The sequence below is a fragment of the Rhinoderma darwinii genome, chromosome 1 (genome assembly GCF_050947455.1).
Source record: "Rhinoderma darwinii isolate aRhiDar2 chromosome 1, aRhiDar2.hap1, whole genome shotgun sequence".
In the NCBI taxonomy this organism is placed as follows: domain Eukaryota; kingdom Metazoa; phylum Chordata; class Amphibia; order Anura; family Rhinodermatidae; genus Rhinoderma; species Rhinoderma darwinii.
Window position 1 is genome coordinate 277,475,524 of NC_134687.1, and position 25,892 is coordinate 277,501,415.

The 25,892-nt window shown below is 41.6% G+C and overlaps 65 pseudogenes; all 65 read right to left on the reverse strand.

The window, feature by feature from the left end:
- Window positions 1-280: 280 nt before the first annotated feature.
- On the reverse strand, window positions 281-399 carry LOC142738260 (5S ribosomal RNA; annotated as a pseudogene).
- Window positions 400-1,023: 624 nt separating this feature from the next.
- LOC142705234 (5S ribosomal RNA) lies at window positions 1,024-1,142 on the reverse strand (annotated as a pseudogene).
- A 254-nt stretch (window positions 1,143-1,396) lies between these two features.
- On the reverse strand, window positions 1,397-1,515 carry LOC142700536 (5S ribosomal RNA; annotated as a pseudogene).
- Window positions 1,516-1,582: 67 nt separating this feature from the next.
- LOC142688823 (5S ribosomal RNA) lies at window positions 1,583-1,701 on the reverse strand (annotated as a pseudogene).
- Window positions 1,702-2,128: 427 nt separating this feature from the next.
- Window positions 2,129-2,247, reverse strand: LOC142689150 (5S ribosomal RNA; annotated as a pseudogene).
- A 67-nt stretch (window positions 2,248-2,314) lies between these two features.
- On the reverse strand, window positions 2,315-2,433 carry LOC142682692 (5S ribosomal RNA; annotated as a pseudogene).
- Window positions 2,434-2,686: 253 nt separating this feature from the next.
- LOC142736217 (5S ribosomal RNA) lies at window positions 2,687-2,805 on the reverse strand (annotated as a pseudogene).
- Window positions 2,806-3,430: 625 nt separating this feature from the next.
- On the reverse strand, window positions 3,431-3,549 carry LOC142691549 (5S ribosomal RNA; annotated as a pseudogene).
- Window positions 3,550-4,548: 999 nt separating this feature from the next.
- LOC142738076 (5S ribosomal RNA) lies at window positions 4,549-4,667 on the reverse strand (annotated as a pseudogene).
- A 439-nt stretch (window positions 4,668-5,106) lies between these two features.
- On the reverse strand, window positions 5,107-5,225 carry LOC142706877 (5S ribosomal RNA; annotated as a pseudogene).
- Window positions 5,226-5,480: 255 nt separating this feature from the next.
- Window positions 5,481-5,599, reverse strand: LOC142667538 (5S ribosomal RNA; annotated as a pseudogene).
- A 67-nt stretch (window positions 5,600-5,666) lies between these two features.
- Window positions 5,667-5,785, reverse strand: LOC142704297 (5S ribosomal RNA; annotated as a pseudogene).
- A 1,871-nt stretch (window positions 5,786-7,656) lies between these two features.
- LOC142709547 (5S ribosomal RNA) lies at window positions 7,657-7,775 on the reverse strand (annotated as a pseudogene).
- A 67-nt stretch (window positions 7,776-7,842) lies between these two features.
- Window positions 7,843-7,961, reverse strand: LOC142686609 (5S ribosomal RNA; annotated as a pseudogene).
- A 252-nt stretch (window positions 7,962-8,213) lies between these two features.
- LOC142736379 (5S ribosomal RNA) lies at window positions 8,214-8,332 on the reverse strand (annotated as a pseudogene).
- A 254-nt stretch (window positions 8,333-8,586) lies between these two features.
- LOC142678554 (5S ribosomal RNA) lies at window positions 8,587-8,705 on the reverse strand (annotated as a pseudogene).
- Window positions 8,706-8,772: 67 nt separating this feature from the next.
- Window positions 8,773-8,891, reverse strand: LOC142683452 (5S ribosomal RNA; annotated as a pseudogene).
- Window positions 8,892-8,959: 68 nt separating this feature from the next.
- LOC142673228 (5S ribosomal RNA) lies at window positions 8,960-9,078 on the reverse strand (annotated as a pseudogene).
- A 68-nt stretch (window positions 9,079-9,146) lies between these two features.
- On the reverse strand, window positions 9,147-9,265 carry LOC142731241 (5S ribosomal RNA; annotated as a pseudogene).
- Window positions 9,266-10,068: 803 nt separating this feature from the next.
- On the reverse strand, window positions 10,069-10,187 carry LOC142716621 (5S ribosomal RNA; annotated as a pseudogene).
- Window positions 10,188-10,455: 268 nt separating this feature from the next.
- LOC142706384 (5S ribosomal RNA) lies at window positions 10,456-10,574 on the reverse strand (annotated as a pseudogene).
- A 6,390-nt stretch (window positions 10,575-16,964) lies between these two features.
- LOC142715231 (5S ribosomal RNA) lies at window positions 16,965-17,083 on the reverse strand (annotated as a pseudogene).
- Window positions 17,084-17,150: 67 nt separating this feature from the next.
- LOC142729145 (5S ribosomal RNA) lies at window positions 17,151-17,269 on the reverse strand (annotated as a pseudogene).
- A 67-nt stretch (window positions 17,270-17,336) lies between these two features.
- On the reverse strand, window positions 17,337-17,455 carry LOC142730441 (5S ribosomal RNA; annotated as a pseudogene).
- A 67-nt stretch (window positions 17,456-17,522) lies between these two features.
- LOC142715676 (5S ribosomal RNA) lies at window positions 17,523-17,641 on the reverse strand (annotated as a pseudogene).
- A 67-nt stretch (window positions 17,642-17,708) lies between these two features.
- LOC142736737 (5S ribosomal RNA) lies at window positions 17,709-17,827 on the reverse strand (annotated as a pseudogene).
- A 67-nt stretch (window positions 17,828-17,894) lies between these two features.
- On the reverse strand, window positions 17,895-18,014 carry LOC142705667 (5S ribosomal RNA; annotated as a pseudogene).
- A 68-nt stretch (window positions 18,015-18,082) lies between these two features.
- On the reverse strand, window positions 18,083-18,201 carry LOC142700977 (5S ribosomal RNA; annotated as a pseudogene).
- A 67-nt stretch (window positions 18,202-18,268) lies between these two features.
- Window positions 18,269-18,387, reverse strand: LOC142729196 (5S ribosomal RNA; annotated as a pseudogene).
- A 67-nt stretch (window positions 18,388-18,454) lies between these two features.
- LOC142689842 (5S ribosomal RNA) lies at window positions 18,455-18,573 on the reverse strand (annotated as a pseudogene).
- A 67-nt stretch (window positions 18,574-18,640) lies between these two features.
- On the reverse strand, window positions 18,641-18,759 carry LOC142715242 (5S ribosomal RNA; annotated as a pseudogene).
- A 67-nt stretch (window positions 18,760-18,826) lies between these two features.
- On the reverse strand, window positions 18,827-18,945 carry LOC142738058 (5S ribosomal RNA; annotated as a pseudogene).
- Window positions 18,946-19,012: 67 nt separating this feature from the next.
- Window positions 19,013-19,131, reverse strand: LOC142737047 (5S ribosomal RNA; annotated as a pseudogene).
- Window positions 19,132-19,198: 67 nt separating this feature from the next.
- On the reverse strand, window positions 19,199-19,317 carry LOC142673627 (5S ribosomal RNA; annotated as a pseudogene).
- A 67-nt stretch (window positions 19,318-19,384) lies between these two features.
- Window positions 19,385-19,503, reverse strand: LOC142735477 (5S ribosomal RNA; annotated as a pseudogene).
- A 67-nt stretch (window positions 19,504-19,570) lies between these two features.
- LOC142669361 (5S ribosomal RNA) lies at window positions 19,571-19,689 on the reverse strand (annotated as a pseudogene).
- A 67-nt stretch (window positions 19,690-19,756) lies between these two features.
- LOC142711783 (5S ribosomal RNA) lies at window positions 19,757-19,875 on the reverse strand (annotated as a pseudogene).
- A 67-nt stretch (window positions 19,876-19,942) lies between these two features.
- On the reverse strand, window positions 19,943-20,061 carry LOC142735478 (5S ribosomal RNA; annotated as a pseudogene).
- Window positions 20,062-20,128: 67 nt separating this feature from the next.
- On the reverse strand, window positions 20,129-20,247 carry LOC142715253 (5S ribosomal RNA; annotated as a pseudogene).
- A 67-nt stretch (window positions 20,248-20,314) lies between these two features.
- LOC142715264 (5S ribosomal RNA) lies at window positions 20,315-20,433 on the reverse strand (annotated as a pseudogene).
- Window positions 20,434-20,500: 67 nt separating this feature from the next.
- On the reverse strand, window positions 20,501-20,619 carry LOC142716070 (5S ribosomal RNA; annotated as a pseudogene).
- Window positions 20,620-20,872: 253 nt separating this feature from the next.
- LOC142706052 (5S ribosomal RNA) lies at window positions 20,873-20,991 on the reverse strand (annotated as a pseudogene).
- A 67-nt stretch (window positions 20,992-21,058) lies between these two features.
- Window positions 21,059-21,177, reverse strand: LOC142666368 (5S ribosomal RNA; annotated as a pseudogene).
- A 67-nt stretch (window positions 21,178-21,244) lies between these two features.
- On the reverse strand, window positions 21,245-21,363 carry LOC142673638 (5S ribosomal RNA; annotated as a pseudogene).
- Window positions 21,364-21,430: 67 nt separating this feature from the next.
- On the reverse strand, window positions 21,431-21,549 carry LOC142737875 (5S ribosomal RNA; annotated as a pseudogene).
- Window positions 21,550-21,616: 67 nt separating this feature from the next.
- LOC142690444 (5S ribosomal RNA) lies at window positions 21,617-21,735 on the reverse strand (annotated as a pseudogene).
- Window positions 21,736-21,988: 253 nt separating this feature from the next.
- On the reverse strand, window positions 21,989-22,107 carry LOC142673649 (5S ribosomal RNA; annotated as a pseudogene).
- A 253-nt stretch (window positions 22,108-22,360) lies between these two features.
- On the reverse strand, window positions 22,361-22,479 carry LOC142666373 (5S ribosomal RNA; annotated as a pseudogene).
- A 67-nt stretch (window positions 22,480-22,546) lies between these two features.
- On the reverse strand, window positions 22,547-22,665 carry LOC142673671 (5S ribosomal RNA; annotated as a pseudogene).
- A 67-nt stretch (window positions 22,666-22,732) lies between these two features.
- Window positions 22,733-22,851, reverse strand: LOC142735479 (5S ribosomal RNA; annotated as a pseudogene).
- A 67-nt stretch (window positions 22,852-22,918) lies between these two features.
- Window positions 22,919-23,037, reverse strand: LOC142669372 (5S ribosomal RNA; annotated as a pseudogene).
- Window positions 23,038-23,104: 67 nt separating this feature from the next.
- LOC142715275 (5S ribosomal RNA) lies at window positions 23,105-23,223 on the reverse strand (annotated as a pseudogene).
- Window positions 23,224-23,290: 67 nt separating this feature from the next.
- On the reverse strand, window positions 23,291-23,409 carry LOC142735480 (5S ribosomal RNA; annotated as a pseudogene).
- Window positions 23,410-23,476: 67 nt separating this feature from the next.
- LOC142715286 (5S ribosomal RNA) lies at window positions 23,477-23,595 on the reverse strand (annotated as a pseudogene).
- Window positions 23,596-23,662: 67 nt separating this feature from the next.
- On the reverse strand, window positions 23,663-23,781 carry LOC142715297 (5S ribosomal RNA; annotated as a pseudogene).
- Window positions 23,782-23,848: 67 nt separating this feature from the next.
- LOC142730552 (5S ribosomal RNA) lies at window positions 23,849-23,967 on the reverse strand (annotated as a pseudogene).
- A 67-nt stretch (window positions 23,968-24,034) lies between these two features.
- Window positions 24,035-24,153, reverse strand: LOC142736958 (5S ribosomal RNA; annotated as a pseudogene).
- Window positions 24,154-24,220: 67 nt separating this feature from the next.
- On the reverse strand, window positions 24,221-24,339 carry LOC142715308 (5S ribosomal RNA; annotated as a pseudogene).
- Window positions 24,340-24,406: 67 nt separating this feature from the next.
- On the reverse strand, window positions 24,407-24,525 carry LOC142716078 (5S ribosomal RNA; annotated as a pseudogene).
- Window positions 24,526-24,592: 67 nt separating this feature from the next.
- Window positions 24,593-24,711, reverse strand: LOC142690455 (5S ribosomal RNA; annotated as a pseudogene).
- A 67-nt stretch (window positions 24,712-24,778) lies between these two features.
- LOC142722930 (5S ribosomal RNA) lies at window positions 24,779-24,897 on the reverse strand (annotated as a pseudogene).
- A 253-nt stretch (window positions 24,898-25,150) lies between these two features.
- On the reverse strand, window positions 25,151-25,269 carry LOC142666378 (5S ribosomal RNA; annotated as a pseudogene).
- Window positions 25,270-25,336: 67 nt separating this feature from the next.
- Window positions 25,337-25,455, reverse strand: LOC142691372 (5S ribosomal RNA; annotated as a pseudogene).
- A 67-nt stretch (window positions 25,456-25,522) lies between these two features.
- On the reverse strand, window positions 25,523-25,641 carry LOC142700359 (5S ribosomal RNA; annotated as a pseudogene).
- A 67-nt stretch (window positions 25,642-25,708) lies between these two features.
- Window positions 25,709-25,827, reverse strand: LOC142738175 (5S ribosomal RNA; annotated as a pseudogene).
- Window positions 25,828-25,892: the final 65 nt, after the last annotated feature.

The window sequence follows — 25,892 nt, forward strand, 5'->3', positions numbered from 1 at the left end:
CACATTCAGCTTAGAATGGCCATTGACTTTAAATGATTTAATCCATAGTCCTTTTTAATTGATTGTGAAACAAAATCTAAATGACATAATAAAAAGTCAACCACACAACGGATACCCAGACAGTCTCCCACACTGGTACTGGCGAGGCCTTAAGTTGTGTAAGGTCTGCGATCTGACCAGAGCAGGCCCATTTAGCTTAGAATAGCCATAGACATTAAATGCTTTGATCCATAGTCCTTATTAATCTATTGTGAGACATAATCTAAACGACATAATAAAAAGTCAACCACACCACAGATTCCCAGACAGTCTCCCACACTGGTACTAGCGAGGCCTTAAGCTGTGTAACTTCTGCGATCTGACGAGAGCAGGCACATTCAGCTTAGAATGGCCATCGACAATAAATGCTTTAATCCATAGTCCTTTTTAATCGATTGTGAAACAAAATCTAAACAACATAATTAAAAGTCAACTGCACCACGGATTCCCAGACAGTCTCCCACACTGGTACTAGCGAGGCCTTAAGCTGTATAACTTCTGCAATCTGACGAGGGCAGGCACATTCAGCTTAGAATGGCCATAGCCGTTAAATGCTTTAATCCATAGTCCTTTTAATCTATTGTGAAACAAAATCTAAACAACATAATTTAAAGTCAAAGGCACCACGGATTCCCAGACTGTCTCCCACACTAGAACTAGCGAGGCCTTAAGCTGCGTAACTTCGGCGATCTGACGAGAGCAGGCACATTCAGCTTAGAATGGCGATTGACATTAAATGCATTAATCCATAGTTCTTTTTAATCGATTGTGAAACAAAATCTAAATGACATAATAAAAAGGCAACCGCACCACGGATTCCCAGACCGTCTGGCACACTGGTACTAGCGAGGACTTAAGCTGTGTAACTTCTGCGATCTGACGAGAGCAGGCACATTCAGCAAAGAATGGCCATTGACATTAAATGCTTTAATACATAGTCCTTTTTAATCGAATGTGAAACAAAAGTTAAACGACATAATAAAAAGTGAACTGCACCACGGATTCCCAGACAGTCTCCCACACTGGTACTAGCGAGGCCTTAAGCTGTGTAACTTCTGCGCTCTGACGAGAGCAGGCACATTCAGGTTAGAATGGCCATTGACATCAAATGCTTTAATCCATAGTCCTTTTTAATCGATTGTGAAACAAAATCTAAACGACATAATAAAAAGTCGACCGCTCCAAATATTCCCAGACAGTCTATCCACACTGGTACTAGCGAGGCCTTAAGCTGTGTAACTTCTGCGACCTGACGAGTGCAGGCACATTCAGCTTAGAATGGCCATTGACATTAAATGCTTTAATCCATAGTCCTTTTTAATCGAATGTGAAACAAAAGCTAAACGACATAATAAAAAGTCAACCGCACCACGGATTCCCAGACAGTCTCCCACACTGATACTAGCGAAGCCTTATGCTGTGTAACTTCTGCGATCTGACGAGAGCAGGCACATTCAGCTTAGAATGGCCATTGACAATAAATGCTTTAATCCATAGTCCTTTTTAATCGAATGTGAAACAAAATCTAAACAACATAATTTAAAGTCAAAGGCACCACGGATTCCCAGACTGTCTCCCACACTAGAACTAGCGAGGCCTTAAGCTGCGTAACTTCGGCGATCTGACGAGAGCAGGCACATTCAGCTTAGAATGGCCATTGACATTAAATGCTTTAATCCATAGTTCTTTTTAATCGATTGTGAAACAAAATCTAAATGACATAATAAAAAGTCTATCACACCACGGATTCCCACACTGGTACTGGCGAGGGCTTATGCTGTGTAATTTCCGCGATCTGACGAGAGCAGGCACATCCACCTTAGAATGGCCATTGACATAAAATGCTTTAATCCATAGTCCTTTTTAATCTAATGTGAAACAAAATCTAAACGACATCATAAAAAGTCAACCGCACCACGGATTCCCAGACAGTCTCCCTCACAGGTACTAGCGAGGCCTTAAGCTGTATAACTTCTGCGATCTGACGAGGGCAGGCACATTCAGGTTAGAATGGCCATTGACTATAAATGCTTTAATCCATAGTCCTTTTTAATCGATTGTGAAACAAAATCTAAAAAATATAATAAAAAGTCAACCACACCACGGATTCCCAGACAGTCTCCCACACTAGTACTAGCGAGGCCTTAAGCTGTATAACTTCTGCAATCTGACGAGAGCAGGCACATTCAGCTTAGAATGGCCATTGCCAATAAATGCTTTAATCCATAGTTCTTTTTAATCGATTGTGAAACAAAATCTAAACAACATAATTAAAAGTCTATGGCACCACAGATTCCCAGACTGTCTCCCACACTAGTACTAGCGAGACCTTAAGCTGCGTAACTTCTGCGATCTGACAAGAGCAGGCACATTCAGCTTAGAATGGCCATTGACATTAAATACTTTAATCCATAGTTCTTTTTAATCGATTGTGAAACAAAATCTAAACGACATACTAAAAAGTCAACCGCACCACGGATTCCCAGACAGTCTGGCACACTGGTACTAGCGAGGACTTAAGCTGTGTAACTTCTGCGATCTGACGAGAGCAGGCACATTCAGCTTAGATTGGCCATTGACATTAAATGTTTTAATCCATAGTTCTTTTTAATCGATTGTGAAACAAAATCTAAACGACATACTAAAAAGTCAACCGCACCACGGATTCCCAGACAGTCTCCCATACTGGTACTAGCGAGGACTTAAGCTGTGTAACTTCTGCGATCTGACGAGAGCAGGCACATTCAGCTTAGAATGGCCATTGACATTAAATGCTTTAATCCATAGTCCTTTTTAATCGATTGTGAAACATAATCTAAACGACATAATAAAAATTCATCCTCACCACGGATTCCCAGACAGTCTCCCACACTGGTTCTAGCGCGGCATTAAGCTGTGTAACTTCTGCAATCTGACGAAAGCAGGCACATTCAGCTTAGAATGGCCATTGACATTAAATGCTTTAATCCATAGTCCTTTTTAATCGAATGTGAAACTTAATATAAACGACATAATAAAAAGAGAACTGCACCACGGATTCCCAGACAGTCTCCCACACTGGTACTAGCGAGGCCTTATGCTGTGTAACTTCTGCGATCTGACGAGAGCAGGCACATTCAGGTTAGAATGGCCATTGACAGTAAATGCTTTAATCCATAGTCCTTTTTAATCGATTGTGAAACAAAATATAAACAACATAATTAAAAGTCACCCGCACCACGGATTCCCAGACAGTCTCCCACACTGGTAAGAGCGAGGCCTTAAGCTGTGTAACTTCTGCGAACTGACGAGAGGAGGCACATTCAGCTTAGAATGGCCATTGACATTAAATGCTTTAATCCATAGTTCTTTTTAATCGATTGTGAAACAAAATCTAAACGACATACTAAAAAGTCAACCGCACCACGGATTCCCAGAGAGTCTCCCATACTGGTACTAGCGAGGCCTTAAGCTGAGTAACTTCGGCGATCCGACGAGAGCAGGCACATTCAGCTTAGAATAGCCATTGACATTAAATGCTTTAATCCATAGTCCTTTTTAATCTATTGTGAAACATAATCTAAACGACATAATAAAAATTCAACCTCACCACGGATTCCCAGACAGTCTCCCACACTGGGTCTAGCGCGGCATTAAGCTGTGTAACTTCTGCAATCTGACGAAAGCAGCCACATTCAGCTTAGAATGGCCATTGATGTTAAATGCTTTAATCCATAGTCCTTTTTAATCGAATGTGAAACTTAATATAAACGACATAATAAAAAGTGAACCGCACCACGGATTCCCAGACAGTCTCCCACACTGGTACTAGCGAGGCCTTATGCTGTGTAACTTCTGCGATCTGACGAGAGCAGGCACATTCAGGTTAGAATGGCCATTGACAGTAAATGCTTTAATCCATAGTCCTTTTTAATCGATTGTGAAACAAAATATAAACAACATAATTAAAAGTCAACCGCATCACGGATTCCAAGACCGTCTGGCACACTGGTACTAGCGAGGACTTAAGCTGTGTAACTTCTGCGATCTGACGAGAGCAGGCACATTCAGCTAAGAATGGCCATTGACAACAAATGCTTTAATCCATAGTCCCTTTTAATCGATTGTGAAACAAAATCTAAATGACATAATAAAAAGGGAACCGCACCACGGATTCCCAGACAGTCTCCCACACTGGTACTAGCGAGGCCTTAAGCTGTGTAACTTCTGCGATCTGGCGAGAGAAGGCACATTCAGGTTAGAATGGCCATTGACAGTAAATGCTTTAATCCATAGTCCTTTTTAATCGATTGTGAAACAAAATATAAACAACATAATTAAAAGTCAACCGCACCACGGATTCCCAGACAGTCTCCCACACTGGTAATAGCGAGGCCTTAAGCTGTGTAACTTCTGCGAACTGACGAGAGCAGGCACATTCAGCTTAAAATGGCCAATGACATTATATGCGTTAATCCATAGTCCTTTTTAATCGAATGTGAAACATAATCTAAACAACATAATAAAAAAAGTTAACCACACCACGGATTCCCAGACAGTCTCCCACACTAGTACTAGCGAGGCCTTAAGCTGTGTAACTTCTGCGATCTGACGAGAGCAGGCACATTCAGCTTAGAATGGCCATTGACAATAAATGCTTTAATCCATAGTCCTTTTTAATCGATTGTTAAACAAAATCTAAACAACATAATTAAAAGTCAACCGCACCAAACATTCCCAGACAGTCTCCCACACTGGTACTAGCGAAGCCTTATGCTGTGTAACTTCTACGATCTGACGAGAGCAGGCACATTCAGCTGAGAATGGCCATTAACAATAAATGCTTTAATCCATAGTCCTTTTTAATCGATTGTGAAACAAAATCTAAACAACATAATTAAAAGTCAAAGGCACCACGGATTCCCAGACTGTCACCCACACTAGAACTAGCGAGGCCTTAAGCTGCATAACTTCGGCGATCTGCCGAGAGCAGGCACATTCAGCTTAGAATGGCCATTGACTTTAAATGCTTTAATCCATAGTCCTTTTTAATCGAATGTGAAACATAATATAAACGACATAATAAAAAAGCAATTGCACCACGTATTCCCAGACAGTCTACCACACTGGTACTAGCGAGGCCTTAAGCTGTGTAACTTCTGCAATCTGACGAGAGCAGGCACATTCAGCTTAGAATGGCCATTGACATAAAATGCTTTAATCCATAGTCCTTTTTAATCGAATGTGAAACAAAAGCTAAACGACATCATAAAAAGTTAACCACACCACGGATTCCCAGACAGTATCCCACACAGGTAATAGCGAAGCCTTAACCTGTGTAACTTCTGAAATCTGACGAGAGCAGGCACATTCAGCTTAGAATGGCCATTGACATTAAATGCTTTAATCCATAGTTCTTTTTAATCGATTGTGAAACAAAATCTAAACGACATAATAAAAAAAGTTAACCACACCCCGGATTCCCAGACAGTCTCCCACACTAGTACTAGCGAGGCCTTAAGCTGTGTAACTTCTGCGATCTGACGAGAGCAGGCACATTCAGCTTAGAATGGCCATTGACATTAAATGCTTTAATCCATAGTTCTTTTTAATCGATTGTGAAACAAAATCTAAACGACATAATAAAAAGCCAATTGCACCACGTATTCCCAGACAGTCTACCACACTGGTACTAGCGAGGCCTTAAGCTGTGTAACTTCTGCAATCTGACGAGAGCAGGCACATTCAGCTTAGAACGGCCATTGACTTAAAATGCTTTAATCCATAGTCCTTTTTAATCGATTGTGAAACAAAAGCTAAACGACATAATAAAAAGTCAACCACACCATGGATTCCCAGACAGTATCCCACACTGCTAATAGCGAAGCCTTAACCTGTGTAACTTCTGAAATCTGACGAGAGCAGGCACATTCAGCTTAGAATGGCCATTGACATTCAATGCTTTAATCCATAGTCCTTTTTAATCTATTGTGAAACATAATAAAAAGTCAACCACACAACGGATTCCCAGACAGTCTCACACACTGGTACTAGCGAGGCCTTAAGCTGTATAACTTCTGTGATCTGACGAGAGCAGGCACATTCAGCTTAGAATGGCCATTGACAATAAATGCTTTAATCCATAGTCCTTTTTAATCGATTGTTAAAAAAAATCTAAACAACATAATTAAAAGTCAACCGCACCAAATATTCCCAGACAGTCTCCCACACTGGTACTAGCGAAGCCTTATGCTGTGTAACTTCTGCGATCTGACGAGAGCAGGCACATTCAGCTGAGAATGGGCATTGACAATAAATGCTTTAATCCATAGTCCTTTTTAATCGATTGTGAAACAAAATCTAAACAACATAATTAAAAGTCAAAGGCACCACGGATTCCCAGACTGTCTCCCACACTAGAACTAGCGAGGCCTTAAGTTGCTTAAATTCGTCGATCTGACGAGAGCAGGTACATTCAGCTTAGAATGGCCATTGACATTAAATGCTTTAATCCATAGTCCTTTTTAATCGAATGTGAAACATAATCTAAACGACATAATATAAAGTCAACCACACCACGGATTCCCATACAGCATCCCACACTAGTACTAGCGAGGCCTTAAAGGCAATGTGTTGCCAGAAAAACATGTTTTTTTTTTTAAATTAAACATTTAGTGTGTGGGTGATTAAACATTGTTCAAATTTTTTTTATTTTTTTCACGAGTCAGGAAATATTATAAATTGGATTCAATTGGATTCAAATTTATAGTATTTACCATTTCTGGTCACTAGATGGAGCCATTCCCAAAAATATGTGGTAAAGCAACCACATAGCTTTTCTGCTGCAAAATTGGGTAAAAAGCCCTCGCTCTAGTGAGCTCTCAGCTTTCCCCCCTCCTTTATCCTGGCTAGTGCCGGGATAAACGAGGGGTTTGAACGGTGTAACCTCCTACACTGTGTGTCGCCATTTTTTGAGCTAACACACAGTGTAGTAGGTTTACATACAGTAGTAAACACACACAAACACGAACATACATTGAAATCTCTTTCCTGCTCCTGCCGCCGCGGCTCCCTCCGGCCCGTCCGCTCCGTCTGCTGCCGCTGGTCCAAGTGCACAAGTCCGGAAGCCGCGACCGGAAGTAGTAATATTACTGTCCAGCCGCGACTTCCGGTCCACAGGAAAATGGCGCCGGACGGCGCCAATTTCAAATTGGACTGTGTGGGAGCGGCGCATGCGCAGTTCCCACACAGACGCCGTACACACAAGTGAATGGGACGGGAGCCGTTCGCAGTCCCTATGGGACTGTGGCTGCCGTATTCCATGTCTGTATGTGTCGTTAATCGACACACACAGAAATGGAACAAAAAATGGCAGCCCCCATAGGGAAGAAAAAGTGTAAAAATAAGAAAAAGTAAAACACAAACACACAAATAAATATAAACGTTTTTAATAAAGCACTAACATCTTGAACATATGAAAATTTTTTTTGGTGATGACACTGTTCCTTTAAGCTATATAACTTCTGCACTCTGACGAGAGCAGGCACATTCAGCTTAGATTGGCCATTGACAATAAATGTTTTAATCCATAGTCCTTTTTAATCGATTGTGAAACAAAATCTAAACAACATAATTAAAAGTCAACCACACCAGGGATTCCCAGACAGTCTCCCACACTGGTAATAGCGAGGCCTTAAGCTGTGTAACTTCTGCGATCTGACGAGAGCAGGCACATTCAGCTTAGAATGGCCATTGACATTAAATGCTTTGATCCATAGTCCTTTTTAATCGATTGTGAAACAAAATCTAAACCACATAATAAAAAGTCAACCGCACCACGGATTCCCAGACAGTCTCCCACACTGGTACTAGCGAGGCCTTATGCTGTGTAACTTCTGCGATCTGATCAGAGCAGGCACATTCAGCTTAGAATGGCCATTGACCTAAAATGTTTTAATCCATAGTCCTTTTTAATCGAATTTGAAACAAAATCTAAACGACATAATAAAAAGTTAACCGCACTTATATTCCCAGACAGTCTCCCACACCGGTACTAGTGAGGCCTTATGCTGTATAACTTCTGCGATCTGACGAGAGCAGGCACATTCAGCTTAGAATGGCCATTGACATTAAATGCTTTAATCCATAGTCCTTTTTAATCGATTGTGAAACAAAATCTAAACGACATAATTAAAAGTCAACCGCACCACAGATTCCAAGACAGTCTCCCACACTGGTACTAGCGAGGCCTTAAGCTGTGTAACTTCTGCGATCTGATGAGAGCAGGCACATTCAGCTTAGAATGGCCATTGACTTTAAAATGCTTTAATCCATAGTCCTTTTTAATCGATTATGAAACAAAATCTAAACGACATAATAAAAAGTAAACCACACCACGGATTCCCAGACAGTCTCCAACACTGGTACTAGCGAGGCCTTAAGCTGTGTAACTTCTGCGAACTGACGAGAGGAGGCACATTCAGCTTAGAATGCCCAATGACATTAAATGCTTTAATCCATAGTCCATTTTAATCGAATGTGACACATAATCTAAACGACATAATGAAAAGTCAACTGCACCACGGATTCCCAGACAGTCTCCAACACTGGTACTAGTGAGGCCTTATGCTGTGTAACTTCTGCGATCGGACGAGAGCAGGCACATTCAGCTTAGAATGGCCATTGACATAAAATGTTTTAGTCCATAGTCCTTTTTAATCGAATGTGAAACAAAATCTAAACGACATAATAAAAACTCAACCGCACCACGGATTCCCAGACAGTCTCCCACACTGGTACTAGCGAGGCCTTAAGCTGTATAACTTCTGCAATCTGACGAGAGCAGGCACATTCAGCTTAGAATGGCCATTGACATAAAAATGCGTTAATCCATAGTCCTTTTTAATCGATTGTGAAACAAAATCTAAACAACATAATTAAAAGTCAACCGCACCACGGATTCCCAGACAGTCTCCCACACTGGTACTAGCGAGGCCTTATGCTGTGTAACTTCTGCGATCTGATGAGAGCAGGCACATTCAGCTTAGAATGGTCATTGACAGTAAAATGCTTTAATCCATAGTCCTTTTTAATCGATTATGAAACAAAATCTAAACAACATAATTATAAGTCAACTGCACCACGGATTCCCAGACAGTCTCCCACACTGGTACTAGCGAGGCCTTAAGCTGTGTAACTTCTGCGATCTGAAGAGAGCAGGCACATTCAGCTTAGAATGGCCATTGACATTAAAATGCTTTAATCCATAGTCCTTTTTAATCAATTATGAAACAAAATCTAAACGACATAATAAAAAGTCAAGCACACCACGGATTCCCAGACAGTCTCCCACACTAGTACTAGCGAAGCCTTATGCTGTTTTACTTCTGCAACCTGACAAGAGCAGGCACATTCAGCTTAGAATGGCCATTGACAAAAAATGCTTTAATCCATAGTCCTTTTTAATCGATTGTGAAACAAAATCTAAACAACATAATTAAAAGTCAACCGCACCACGGATTCCCAGACAGTCTCCCACACTGGTACTAGCGAAGCCTTAAGCTGTGTAACTTCTGCCATTTGACGAGAGCAGGCACATTCAGCTTAGAATGGCCATTGACATTAAATTCTTTAATCCATAGTCCTTTTTAATCAAATGTGAAACAAAATCTAAACGACATAATAAAAAGTCAACCTCACCATGGATTCCCAGACTGTCTCTGACACTGGTAAGAGCGAGTCCTTAAGCTGTGTAACTTGACGAAAGCAGGCACATTCAGCTTAGAATGGCTATTGACATTATATGCTTTAATCCATAGTCCTTTTTAATCTATTGTGAAACATAATCTAAACGACATAATAAACAGTAAACCACACCACGGACTCCCAGACAGTCTCCCACACTGGTAAGAGCGAGGCCTCATGCTGTGTAACTTCTGCAGTCTGACGAAAGCAGGCACATTCAGCTTAGAATGGCCTTTGACATTAAATGCTTTATTCCATAGTCCTTTTTAATCGATTGTGAAACAAAATCTAAACGACATAATAAATAGTCAACCGCACCACGGATTCCCAGACAGTCTCCCACACTGGTACTAGCGAGGCCTTAAGCTGTGTAACTTCTGCGATCTGACGAGAGCAGGCACATTCAGCTTAGAATGGCCGTTGACATTAAATGCTTTAATCCATAGTCCTTTTTAATCAAATGTGAAACAAAATCTAAACAACATAATAAAAAGTCAACCTCACCATGGATTCCCAGACAGTCTCCCACACTGGTACTAGCGAGGCCTTATGCTGTGTAACTCCTGCAAACTGACAAGAGAAGGCACATTCAGCTTAGAATGGCCATTGTCTTTAAGTGCTTTAACCCATAGTGCTTTAACCCATAGTCCTTTTTAATCGATTGTGAAACATAAGCTAAACGACATAATAAAAAGTCAACCACACCACGGATTCCCAGACAGTCTCACACACTGGTACTAGCGAGGCCTTAAGCTGTGTAATTTCTGCGATCTGACGAAAGCAGGCACATTCAGCTTAGAATGGCCATTGACATTAAATGCTTTAATCCATAGTCCTTTTTAATCGATTGTGAAACAAAATCTAAACGACATAATAAACAGTCAACCGCACCACAGAATCCCAGACAGTCTCCCTCACTGGTACTAGCGAGGACTTAAGCTGTGTAACTTCTGCGATCAAACGAGAGCAGGCACATTCAGCTTAGAATGGGCATTGACATCAAGTCTTTAATCCATGGTCCTTTTTAATCGATTGTGAAACATAATCTAAACGACATAATAAAAAGTCAACCGCATCTCGAATTCCCAGACAGTCTCCCACACTGGTACTAGCGAGGCCTTAAGCTGTGTAACTTCTGCGATCTGACGAGAGTAGGCACATTCAGCTTAAAATGGCCATTGACATTAAATTCTTTAATCCATAGTCCTTTTTAATCGAATGTGAAACAAAATCTAAACGACATAATAAAAAATCAACCGCACCACGGATTCCCAGACAGTCTCCTACACTGGTACTAGCGAGGCCTTATGCTGTGTAACTTCTGCAATCTGGCGAGAGCAGGCACATTCAGCTTAGAATGGCCTTTGACATTAAATGCTTTATTCCATAGTCCTTTTTAATCGATTGTAAAACAAAATCTAAACGACATAATTAGAGATGAGCAAACCTTTTTAAAAGTTTGGTTCGGCTAGTTCGCCGAATTTCACAAAAAACTTTGATTCGGACCGAACTAGTTCGGACCGAACCTGTCACTTCCGTGCGCCGAGCATGCTACTGTCCAGGGTGCTGATAGAGTTAATGGGCTGCACTAACTCTTTCGGCAACCTTGACAGTACATGCTCGGCGCGCGGAAAATACAATTTAAATGTAATAAAAAAATTAAAATTATACGTTCGTACTTACTTTCCTCCTGTCCGGCCTCCAGCGATGACGTTTCATCCCTTTCGCCGCTGCAGCCAATCACAGGCTGTAGTGGCGGTCACGCACATCAGGATGACGCTTCATCCCACGTGACCGCCTCTGCAGCCAATCACAGGCTGCAGCGGCGACATGGATGAAACGTCATCGCTGGAGGCCGGACAGGAGGAAAGTAAGTATGAACGTATTATTATTTTTTTTGGGCATGTATGTATGTTGTCATGTATGTATGTATGTATGTATGTTTGCATGTATGTATGTATTTATGTTTGCATGTATGTATGTATGTATGTATGTTGTCATGTATGTATGTATATATGTGCATGTATGTTTGCATGTATGTTGGCATGTATGTATATATGTGCATGTTTGTATGTATATTTGCATGTATATATTTGCATGTATGTATGTATGTATGTTTGCATGTGTGTATGTTTGCATGTATGTATGTATGTATGTTGGCATGTATGTATATATGTGCATGTATATTTGCATGTATATATTTGCATGCATGTATGTATGTTTGCATGAATGTATGTATGTATGTATGTATGTTTGCATTTATGTATGTTTGCATGTATGTATGTATGTTGTCATGTATGTTGTCATGTATGTATATATGTGCATGTATGTTGGCATGTATGTATATATGTGCATGTTTGCATGTATATTTGCATGTATATATTTGCATGTATGTATGTATGTTTGCATGTATGTATGTATGTATGTATGTTGTCATGTATGTTTGCATGTTTTTATTTTTGCATGTATGTTTGCATGTATGTTTATATAAATGTGCATGTATGTAATTATGTTTGCATGTATTTATGTTTGCATGTATATTTGTGCATGCTTGTATATATGTATGTATGTATGTATCTTTGCATGTTTGTATGTATGTTTTCATGTGTGTGTATGCATGTTTGTATGATAGTTTGCATGTATGTATGTATGTATATATGTGTGTATGTTTGCATGTATATATGTGCATGCTTGTATATATGTATGTATGTTTGTATATATGTATGTATGTATGTTTGCATGTATGTTTGTTTGTTTGTATATATGTCTGTATGGCCATGTATGATACTGTCTGCTGGCGCCCTGTATCTAAGTCAACTTCGCGGCAGGCTTCTATACATGGTATAACAGTCAGTATCACACATTAAACTGAATCTAAGCCTACAACATGTTTTATTTCATTTTTTTTTTTTTTACAGGTTTGGTGTTTGACTACGTCGGTTTCGAGGACTACTTCGATGACGGGTTTTTTTTTCTACAATAAAATGGTTAATGAGGGTTGTGTTGGAGGTGCTTTATTTCAATAAAATATTTTATTTATATCTTTTTCTTTTCAAATTTTATTACTACCACTTTAGTAATGGCCGCTGTCTGAGTGACAACATCCATTACTAAGGTGAGGCTTAGTGTTAGCCGGTGCAGAGGCTAACACTAACCACCATTATTACCCCGGTACCCACCACCACCAGGGGTGCCAGGAAGAGCCAGGTACAATCCAGTACCTGACCATCTGTTGTGATGGTCGGGCTCTGGGGCGGCCACAGGCTGGTATTACAAGGCTGGGAAGGGCCAAAAACAGTGGACCTTCTCACCCTTGTAATGCTAGGCAGCTGTTGCTGTGTTGTATCTGGCTGGTTATAAAAGTGGGGGGGACCCCACATCATTTTTTTTAATTATTATTTTTTTTTAATTTTTTTTAAAAAAAGACATGGGGTTCCACCCAATTTATCATAACCAGCCACATACAACAGTTTTATTAGCCTGGGAATGGACAAAACCAGTGGCCCTTCCCACCCATGTAATGCCAGACTGCTGCGGCCTTGTATATGGCTGGTTATTAAAAATGTGGGGGACCCAACGTCTATTGTTAAATTTGTTAAATTCAAAAAAAAAAACTACGTGGTGTCCCCCCCATTTTTATAACCAGCCCGATACAACACAGCAGAAGCAGCCTAGCATTACAAGGGTGGGAAGGTCCACTGTTGTTGGCCCTTCCCAGCCTCATAATACCAGCCTACGGCCGCCCCAGTACCCGACCATCACAACAGATGGTCGGGTACTGGATCATACCAAGCTCTTCCCGGCACCCCTGGTGGTGGTGGGTACCGGGGTAATAATGAGTGGTTAGTACTAGCCTCTGCACCGGCTAACACTAAGTACCGCCTTAATAATGGACGCTGTCAATCAGCCAACTGCCATTATCTAGGCACTAATAAAGTTTAAACACAAAGACAATTCTTTTTTATTGAAATAAGAAATCCCCAACAAAACCCTCGTTAACCATTTTATTAAAATTTGAAAAAACGTAGATCTACGCAGTAATCCAACGCCCGAATTACGCAAAAACGCCTGAATTACATCCGTAATTAGTGCGTGTGAACACAGGGTATGTTCACATGCACTAATTACGGACGTAATTCGGGCGTTTTTGCCCCGAATTACGTCCGAAAATAGCGCCTCGATAGCGCTGACAAACATCTGCCCATTGAAAGCAATGGGCAGACGTTTGTCTGTCACACGAGGCGTAATTTACGCGCCGCTGTCAAATGACGGCGCGTAAATAGACGCCCGCGTCAAAGAAGTGACCTGTCACTTCTTTGGCCGTAATTGGAGCCGTTATTCATTGACGTCAATGAATAGCAGCGCCAATTACGTCCGTAATGGACGCGGCGTTCAAGCGCCTGCACATGCCGTGACGGCTGAAATTACGGTGATGTTTTCGGGCGGAAACATCCCCGTAATTTCAGCCGTAACAGACGCTGTCGTGTGAACATACCCTTATAATGACAGCACGGCTCGTAAAAGCGGCCGGCTGCCCGTGGCCGGCCGTGCTCGTAATTACGAGTCGTAATTATGAGCACGGCCCGTAAAATAAAAAAATAGAACATGTTCTATCTTTTTAACGGCACGGGCACCTTCCCGTGAGAAAACGGGAAGGTACCCGTGGCTAACAGAAGTCTATGGGCCCGCTGTTTCGGGTCGTAATTACGACCCTTAATAACGGGTGTTTTTACGGTCGTGTGCATGAGGCCCTGTAATGACGGGTGGCTACATGTGTGCACCCGTCATTACGGCAGCGTTGCTAGGCGACGTCAGTAAATAGTCACTCTTCAGGGTGCTGAAAGAGTTAACTGATCGGCAGTAACTGTTTCAGAACCCTGCACAGTGACTACCGATCACAATATAGAGTACCTGTAAAAAAAAAAAGACGTTCATACTTACCGGGAACTCCCTGCTTCCTCCAGTCCGGTCTCCTGGCCGTTGCCTTGGTGACGCGTCCCTCGCGACATCCGGCCCGACATTCCTTGATGACTATGCAGCCCATGTGAGCGCTGCAGCCAATCACGGGCTGCAGAGGCCTCTGCAGCCAATCACAGGCTGCCGCTAAAGAAAAGAAGGTCGAACTGGAGGAAGAAGAGGGACTCGTCCGCAAGACAACGACCAGGTACGTATGAAATGCTTTTTATTTTATTTTTAATCAGCAGCCTCTTTTCTCTATCAGTGATTGATAGAGATAAGTGGCTGCCGATTTGTATAATATTTTTGACTGGGTTCGGCCGAACCCGGTGAAGTTCGGATTCGCTACGAACCGAACTTTTCCGGAAGTTCGGACTGAAACCGGGTTCGGTTGTCCCGGTTCGCTCATCTCTAGACATAATAAAAGGCAACTGCACCACTGATTCCCAGACAGTCTCCAACACTGCTTAAGCTGTGTAACTTGACGAGAGCAGGCACATTCAGCTTATTATGGCCATTGACAATAGATGCTTTAATCCAAAGTCCTTTTTAATCGATTGTGAAACAAAATCTAAACAACATAATTAAAAGTCAACCGCACCACGGATTCCCAGACAGCCTCCCACACTGGTACTAGCGAGTCCTTAAGCTGTGTAACTTGACGAGAGCAGGCACATTCAGCTTAGAACAGCCATTGACATCAAATGCTATAATCCATAGTCCTTTTTAATAAATTGCGAAACAAAATCTAAACAACACAATTAAAAGTCAACCGCACTACGGATTCCCACACAGTCTCCCACACTGGTACTAGCAAGGCCTTAAGCTGTGTAACTTCTGCAATCTGACGAGAGCAGGAACATTTAGCTTAGAATGGCCATTGATATTAAATGCTTTAATCCATAGTCCTTTTTAATCGATTGTGAAACAAAATCTAAACAACATAATTAAAAGTCAACCGCACCACGCATTCCCAGACAGCCTCCCACACTGGTACTAGCGAGTCCTTAAGCTGTGTAACTTCTGCGATCTGACGAGAGGAGGCACATTCAGCTTAGACTGGCCATTGACAACAAATGCTTTAATCCATAGTCCTTTTTAAGCGATTGTGAAACAAAATCTAAACAACATAATAAAAAGTCTACCGCACCACCGATTACCAGACTGTCTCCCACACTGGTACTAGCGAGGACTTCAGCTGTGTAACTTCTGCGCTCTGACGAGAGCAGGCACATTCATTTTAGAATGGCCATTGACAACAAACGCTTTAATCCATAGTCCTTTTTAATCGATTGTGAAACAAAATCTAAACGACATAATAAAAAGTTAACCGCACCACGTATTCCCAGACAGTCTCCCACACAAGTACTAGTGAGGCCTTAAGCTGTGTAACTTCTGCGAACTCACGAGAGCAGGCACATTCAGCTTAGAATGGCCAGTGACGTTAAATGCTTTAATCCATAGTCCTTTTTAATCGAATGTGAAACAAAATCTAAACGACATAATAAAAAGTCAAACGCACCACGGATTCCCAGACAGTCTCCCACACTGGTATTGACGATGCCTTAATCTGTGTAACTTCTACGTTCTGACGAGTGCAGGCACATTCAGTAAAGAATGGCCATTGACATCAGATGATTTAATCCATAGTCCTTTTTAATCGATTGTGAAACAAAATCTAAACGACATAATAAAAAGTCAACTGCTTCACGGACAGTCTCCCACACTGGTACTAGCGAGGCCTTAAGCTGTGTAACTTCTGCGATCTGATGAGAGCAGGCACATTCAGCTTAGAATGGCCATTGACAATAAATGCTTTAATCCATGGTCCTTTTTAACCGATTGTGAAACAAAATCTAAACGACATAATGAAAAGTGAAGCGCACCACGGATTCCCAGACAGGCTCCCACACTGGTACTAGAGAGGCCTTAAGCTGTGTAACTTCTGCAATCTGACAAGAGCAGGCACATTCAGCTTAGAATAGCCATTGACATTAAATGGTTTAATCCATAGTCCTTTTTAATCGAATGTGAAACAAAATCTAAACGACATAATGAAAAGTCAACCGCACCACGGATTCCCAGACAGTCTCCCACACTGGTACTAGCGAGGCGTTAAGCTGTGTAACTTCTGCGATCTAACGAGAGATGGCACATTCAGCTTAGAATGGCCATTGACTTTAAATGCTTTAATCCATAGTCCTTTTTAATCGATTATGAAACAAAATCTAAACGACATAATAAAAAGTCAACCGCACCACGGATTCCCAGACAGTCTCCCACACTGGTACTAGCGAGGCCTTAAGCTGTGTAACTTCTGCGATCTGACGAGAGCAGGCACATTCAGCTTAGAATGGCCATTGACATTATATGATTTAATCCATAGTCCTTTTTAATCGATTGTGAAACAAAATCTAAACAACATAATAAAAAGTCAACCGCACCACGGATTCCCAGACAGTCTCCCACAATAGTACTAGTGAGGCCTTAAGCTGTGTAACTTCTGCGATCTGACGAGAGCAGGCACATTCAGCTTAGAATGGCTATTGACATTAAATGCTTTAATCCATAGTCCTTTTTAATCGATTGTGAAACAAAATCTAAACGACATAATAAAAAGTCAACCGCACCACGGATTCCCAGACAGTCTCCCACACTGGTACTAGCGAGGCCTTAAGCTGTGTAACTTCTGCGTTCTGACGAGAGCAGGCACATTCAGCTTAGAATGGCCATTGACGTTAAATGCTTTAATCCATAGTCCTATTTAATCTATTGTGAAACAAAATCTAAACGACATAATAAAAAGTCAACCGCACCACGGATTCCCAGACAGTCTCCCACACTGGTACTAGCGAGGCCTTAAGCTGTGTAATTTCTGCGTTCTGACGAGAGCAGGCACATTCAGCTTAGAATGGCCATTGACATTAAATGCTTTAATCCATAGTCCTTTTTAATCTATTGTGAAACAAAATCTAAACGACATAATAAAAAGTCAACCGCACCACGGATTCCCAGACAGTCTCCCACACTGGTACTAGCGAGGCCTTAAGTTGTGTAACTTCTGCGATCTGACGAGAGCAGGCACATTCAGCTTAGAATGGCCATTGACATTAAATGCGTTAATCCATAGTCCTTTTTAATCGATTGTGAAACAAAATCTAAACGACATAATAAAAAGTCAACCGCACCATGGATTCCCAGACAGTCTCCCACTCTGGTACTAGCGAGGACCTTAAGCTGTGTAACTTCTGCGATCTGACGAGAGCAGGGACATTCAGCTTAGAATGGCCATTGACATTAAATGCCTCTAATCCATAGTCCTTTTTAATCGATTGTGAAACAAAATCTAAACGACATAATAAAAATTCAACCGCACCACGGATTCCCAGACAGTCTCCCACACTGGTACTAGCGAGGCGTTAAGCTGTGTAACTTCTGCGATCTGACGAGAGCAGGCACATTCAGCTTAGAATGGCCATTGACGTTAAAAGGCTTAATCCATAGTCCTATTTAATCTATTGTGAAACAAAATCTAAACAACATAATAAAAAGTCAACTGCACCACGGATTCCCAGACAGTCTCCCACACTGGTACTAGCGAGGCCTTAAGCTGTGTAACTTCTGCGATCTGACGAGAGCAGGGACATTCAGCTTAGAATGGCCATTGACATTAAATTCTTTAATCCATAGTCCTTTTTAATCGATTGTGAAACAAAATCTAAACGACATAATAAAAATTCAACCGCACCACGGATTCCCAGACAGTCTCCCACACTGGTACTAGCGAGGCCTTAAGCTGTGTAACTTCTGCGTTCTGACTAGAGCAGGCACATTCAGCTTAGAATGACCATTGACGTTAAATGCTTTAATCCATAGTCCTATTTAATCTATTGTGAAACAAAATCTAAACGACATAATAAAAAGTCAACCGCACCACGGATTCCCAGACAGTCTCCCACACTGGTACTAGCGAGGCCTTAAGCTGTGTAACTTCTGCGATCTGACGAGAGCAGGCACATTCAGCTTAGAATGGCCATTGACATTAAAAGCCTTAATCCATAGTCCTATTTAATCTAATGTGAAACAAAATCTAAACAACATAATAAAAAGTCAACCGCACCACGCATTCCCAGACAGTCTCCCACACTGGTACCAGCGAGGCCTTAAGCTGTGTAACTTCTGCGATCTGACGAGAGCAGGGACATTCAGCTTAGAATGGCCATTGACATTAAAGTCTTTAATCCATAGTCCTTTTTAATCGATTGTGAAACAAAATCTAAACGACATAATAAAAACTCAACCGCACCACAGATTCCCAGACAGTCTCCCACACTGGTACTAGCGAGGCCTTAAGCTGTGTAACTTCTGCGTTCGGACGAGAGCAGGCACATTCAGCTTAGAATGGCCATTGACGTCAAATGCTTTAATCCATAGTCCTATTTAATCTATTGTGAAACAAAATCTAAACGACATAATAAAAAGTCAACTGCAACACGGATTCCCAGACAGTCTCCCACACTAGTACTAGCGAGGCCTTAAGCTGTGTAACTTCTGCGATCTGACGAGAGCAGGGACATTCAGCTTAGAATGGCCATTGACAGTAAATGCTTTAATCCATAGTCCTTTTTAATCGATTGTGAAACAAAATCTAAACGACATAATAAAAATTCAACCGCACCACGGATTCCCAGACAGTCTCCCACACTGGTACTAGCGAGGCCTTAAGCTGTGTAACTTCTGCGTTCTGACGAGAGCAGGCACATTCAGCTTAGAATGGCCATTGACGTTAAATGCTTTAATCCATAGTCCTATTTAATCTATTGTGAAACAAAATCTAAACGACATAATAAAAAGTCAACCGCACCACGGATTCCCAGACAGTCTCCCACACTGGTACTAGCGAGGCCTTAAGCTGTGTAACTTCTGCGATCTGACGAGAGCAGGCACATTCAGCATAGAACGGCCATTGACATTAAATGCTTTAATCCATAGTCCTTTTTAATCGATTGTGAAACAAAATCTAAACGACATAATAAAAAGTCAACCGCACCACTGATTCCCAGACAGTCTGCCACACTGGTACTAGCGAGGCCTTAAGCTGTGTAACTTCTGCGATCTGACGAGAGCAGGGACATTCAGCTTAGAATGGCTAATGACAGTAAATGCTTTAATCCATAGTCCTTTTTAATCGATTGTGAAACAAAATCTAAACGACATAATAAAAATTCAACCGCACCACGGATTCCCAGACAGTCTCCCACACTGGTACTAGCGAGGCCTTAAGCTGTGTAACTTCTGCGTTCTGACGAGAGCAGGCACATTCAGCTTAGAATGGCCATTGACGTTAAATGCTTTAATCCATAGTCCTATTTAATCTATTGTGAAACAAAATCTAAACGACATAATAAAAAGTCAACCGCACCACGGATTCCCAGACAGTCTCCCACACTGGTACTAGCGAGGCCTTAAGCTGTGTAACTTCTGCGATCTGACGAGAGCAGGCACATTCAGCTTAGAATGGCCATTGACATTAAATGCTTTAATCCATAGTCCTTTTTAATCGATTGTGAAACAAAATCTAAACGACATAATAAAAAGTCAACCGCACCACGGATTCCCAGACAGTCTCCCACACTGGTACTAGCGAGGCCTTAAGCTGTGTAACTTCTGCGATCTGACGAGAGCAGGCACATTCAGCTTAGAATGGCCATTGACATTAAATGCTTTAATCCATAGTCCTTTTTAATCGATTGTGAAACAAAATCTAAACGACATAATAAAAAGTCAACCGCACCACGGATTCCCAGACAGTCTCCCACACTGGTACTAGCGAGGCCTTAAGCTGTGTAACTTCTGCGATCTGACGAGAGCAGGCATATTCAGCTTAGAATGGCCATTGACATTAAATGCTTTAATCCATAGTCCTTTTTAATCGATTGTGAAACAAAATCTAAACGACATAATAAAAATTCAACCACACCTTGGATTCCCAGACAGTCTCCCACACTGGTACTAGCGAGGCCTTAAGCTATGTAACTTCTGCGATCTGACGAGAGCAGGCACATTCAGCTTAGAATGGCCATTGACATTAAATGCTTTAATCCATAGTCCTTTTTAATCGATTGTGAAACAAAATCTAAACGACATAATAATAAGTCAACCGCACCACGGATTCCCAGACAGTCTCCCACACTGGTACTAGCGAGGCGTTAAGCTGTGTAATTTCTGCAATCTAACGAGAGCAGGCACATTCAGCTTAGAATGGCCATTGACATTAAATGCTTTAATCCATAGTCCTTTTTAATCGATTGTGAAACAAAATCTAAACGACATAATAAAAAGTCAACCGCACCATGGATTCCCAGACAGTCTCCCACACTGGTACTAGCGAGGCCTTAAGCTGAGTAACTTCTGCGATCTGACGAGAGCAGGCACATTCAGCTTAGAATGGCCATTGACATTAAATGCGTTAATCCATAGTCCTATTTAATCTATTGTGAAACAAAATCTAAACGACATAATAAAAAGTCAACTGCAACACGGATTCCCAGACAGTCTCCCACACTAGTACTAGCGAGGCCTTAAGCTGTGTAACTTCTGCGATCTGACGAGAGCAGGGACATTCAGCTTAGAATGGCCATTGACATTAAATGCTTTAATCCATAGTCCTTTTTAATCGATTGTGAAACAAAATCTAAACGACATAATAAAAAGTCATCCGCACCACGGATTCCCAGACAGTCTCCCACACTGGTACTAGCGAGGCCTTAAGCTGTGTAACTTCTGCGATCTGACGAGAGCAGGCATATTCAGCTTAGAATGGCCATTGACATTAAATGCTTTAATCCATAGTCCTTTTTAATCGATTGTGAAACAAAATCTAAACGACATAATAAAAATTCAACCACACCTCGGATTCCCAGACAGTCTCCCACACTGGTACTAGCGAGGCCTTAAGCTATGTAACTTCTGCGATCTGACGAGAGCAGGCACATTCAGCTTAGAATGGCCATTGACATTAAATGCTTTAATCCATAGTCCTTTTTAATCGATTGTGAAACAAAATCTAAACGACATAATAAAAAGTCAACCACACCACGGATTCCCAGACAGTCTCCCACACTGGTACTAGCGAGGCGTTAAGCTGTGTAATTTCTGCAATCTAACGAGAGCAGGCACATTCAGCTTAGAATGGCCATTGACATTAAATGCGTTAATCCATAGTCCTATTTAATCTATTGTGAAACAAAATCTAAACGACATAATAAAAAGTCAACTGCAACACGGATTCCCAGACAGTCTCCCACACTAGTACTAGCGAGGCCTTAAGCTGTGTAACTTCTGCGATCTGACGAGAGCAGGGACATTCAGCTTAGAATGGCCATTGACAGTAAATGCATTAATCCATAGTCCTTTTTAATCGATTGTGAAACAAAATCTAAACGACATAATAAAAAGTCAACCGCACCACGGATTCCCAGACAGTCTCCCACACTGGTACTAGCGAGGCGTTAAGCTGTGTAATTTCTGCAATCTAACGAGAGCAGGCACATTCAGCTTAGAATAGCCATTGACATTAAATGCTTTAATCCATAGTCCTTTTTAATCGATTGTGAAACAAAATCTAAACGACATAATAAAAAGTCAACCGCACCATGGATTCCCAGACAGTCTCCCACACTGGTACTAGCGAGGCCTTAAGCTGAGTAACTTCTGCGATCTGACGAGAGCAGGCACATTCAGCTTAGAATGGCCATTGACGTTAAATGCGTTAATCCATAGTCCTATTTAATCTATTGTGAAACAAAATCTAAACGACATAATAAAAAGTCAACTGCAACACGGATTCCCAGACAGTCTCCCACACTAGTACTAGCGAGGCCTTAAGCTGTGTAACTTCTGCGATCTGACGAGAGCAGGGACATTCAGCTTAGAATGGCCATTGACAGTAAATGCTTTAATCCATAGTCCTTTTTAATCGATTGTGAAACAAAATCTAAACGACATAATAAAAATTCAACCGCACCACGGATTCCCAGACAGTCTCCCACACTGGTACTAGCGAGGCCTTAAGCTGTGTAACTTCTGCGTTCTGACGAGAGCAGGCACATTCAGCTTAGAATGGCCATTGACATTAAATGCTTTAATCCATAGTCCTATTTAATCTATTGTGAAACAAAATCTAAACGACATAATAAAAAGTCAACCGCACCACGGATTCCCAGACAGTCTCCCACACTGGTACTAGCGAGGCCTTAAGCTGTGTAACTTCTGCGATCTGACGAGAGCAGGCACATTCAGCATAGAACGGCCATTGACATTAAATGCTTTAATCCATAGTCCTTTTTAATCGATTGTGAAACAAAATCTAAACGACATAATAAAAAGTCAACCGCACCACGGATTCCCAGACAGTCTCCCACACTGGTACTAGCGAGGCCTTAAGCTGTGTAACTTCTGCGATCTGACGAGAGCAGGCACATTCAGCTTAGAATGGCCATTGACATTAAATGCTTTAATCCATAGTCCTTTTTAATCGATTGTGAAACAAAATCTAAACGACATAATAAAAATTCAACCGCACCACGGATTCCCAGACAGTCTCCCACACTGGTACTAGCGAGGCCTTAAGCTGTGTAACTTCTGCGTTCTGACGAGAGCAGGCACATTCAGCTTAGAATGGCCATTGACGTTAAATGCTTTAATCCATAGTCCTATTTAATCTATTGTGAAACAAAATCTAAACGACATAATAAAAAGTCAACCGCACCACGGATTCCCAGACAGTCTCCCACACTGGTACTAGCGAGGCCTTAAGCTGTGTAACTTCTGCGATCTGACGAGAGCAGGCACATTCAGCTTAGAATGGCCATTGACATTAAATGCTTTAATCCATAGTCCTTTTTAATCGATTGTGAAACAAAATCTAAACGACATAATAAAAAGTCAACCGCACCACGGATTCCCAGACAGTCTCCCACACTGGTACTAGCGAGGCCTTAAGCTGTGTAACTTCTGCGATCTGACGAGAGCAGGCACATTCAGCTTAGAATGGCCATTGACATTAAATGCTTTAATCCATAGTCCTTTTTAATCGATTGTGAAACAAAATCTAAACGACATAATAAAAAGTCAACCGCACCACGGATTCCCAGACAGTCTCCCACACTGGTACTAGCGAGGCCTTAAGCTGTGTAACTTCTGCGTTCTGACGAGAGCAGGCACATTCAGCTTAGAATGGCCATTGACGTTAAATGCTTTAATCCATAGTCCTATTTAATCTATTGTGAAACAAAATCTAAACGACATAATAAAAAGTCAACCGCACCACGGATTCCCAGACAGTCTCCCACACTGGTACTAGCGAGGCCTTAAGCTGTGTAACTTCTGCGATCTGACGAGAGCGGGCACATTCAGCTTAGAATGGCCATTGACATTAAATGCTTTAATCCATAGTCCTTTTTAATCGATTGTGAAACAAAATCTAAACGACATAATAAAAAGTCAACCGCACCACGGATTCCCAGACAGTCTCCCACACTGGTACTAGCGAGGCCTTAAGCTGTGTAACTTCTGCGATCTGACGAGAGCAGGCACATTCAGCTTAGAATGGCCATTGACATTAAATGCTTTAATCCATAGTCCTTTTTAATCGATTGTGAAACAAAATCTAAACGACATAATAAAAAGTCAACCGCACCACGGATTCCCAGACAGTCTCCCACACTGGTACTAGCGAGGCCTTAAGCTGTGTAACTTCTGCGATCTGACGAGAGCAGGCATATTCAGCTTAGAATGGCCATTGACATTAAATGCTTTAATCCATAGTCCTTTTTAATCGATTGTGAAACAAAATCTAAACGACATAATAAAAATTCAACCACACCTCGGATTCCCAGACAGTCTCCCACACTGGTACTAGCGAGGCCTTAAGCTATGTAACTTCTGCGATCTGACGAGAGCAGGCACATTCAGCTTAGAATGGCCATTGACATTAAATGCTTTAATCCATAGTCCTTTTTAATCGATTGTGAAACAAAATCTAAACGACATAATAAAAAGTCAACCGCACCACGGATTCCCAGACAGTCCCCCACACCGGTACTAGCGAGGCCTTAAGCTGTGTAACTTCTGCGATCTGACGAGAGCAGGCACATTCAGCTTAGAATGGCCATTGACGTTAAATGCTTTAATCCATAGTCCTTTTTAATCTATTGTGAAACAAAATCTAAACGACATAATAAAAAGACAACCGCACCACGGATTCCCAGACAGTCTCCCACACTAGTACTAGCGAGGCGTTAAGCTGTGTAATTTCTGCAATCTAACGAGAGCAGGCACATTCAGCTTAGAATGGCCATTGACATTAAATGCTTTAATCCATAGTCCTTTTTAATCGATTGTGAAACAAAATCTAAACGACATAATAAAAAGTCAACCGCACCATGGATTCCCAGACAGTCTCCCACACTGGTACTAGCGAGGCCTTAAGCTGAGTAACTTCTGCGATCTGACGAGAGCAGGCACATTCAGCTTAGAATGGCCATTGACGTTAAATGCTTTAATCCATAGTCCTATTTAATCTATTGTGAAACAAAATCTAAACGACATAATAAAAAGTCAACTGCAACACGGATTCCCAGACAGTCTCCCACACTAGTACTAGCGAAGCCTTAAGCTGTGTAACTTCTGCGATCTGACGAGAGCAGGGACATTCAGCTTAGAATGGCCATTGACAGTAAATGCTTTAATCCATAGTCCTTTTTAATCGATTGTGAAACAAAATCTAAACGACATAATAAAAATTCAACCGCACCACGGATTCCCAGACAGTCTCCCACACTGGTACTAGCGAGGCCTTAAGCTGTGTAACTTCTGCGATCTGACGAGAGCAGGCACATTCAGCATAGAACGGCCATTGACATTAAATGCTTTAATCCATAGTCCTATTTAATCTATTGTGAAACAAAATCTAAACGACATAATAAAAAGTCAACCGCACCACGGATTCCCAGACAGTCTGCCACACTGGTACTAGCGAGGCCTTAAGCTGTGTAACTTCTGCGATCTGACGAGAGCAGGGACATTCAGCTTAGAATGGCCATTGACAGTAAATGCTTTAATCCATAGTCCTTTTTAATCGATTGTGAAACAAAATCTAAACGACATAATAA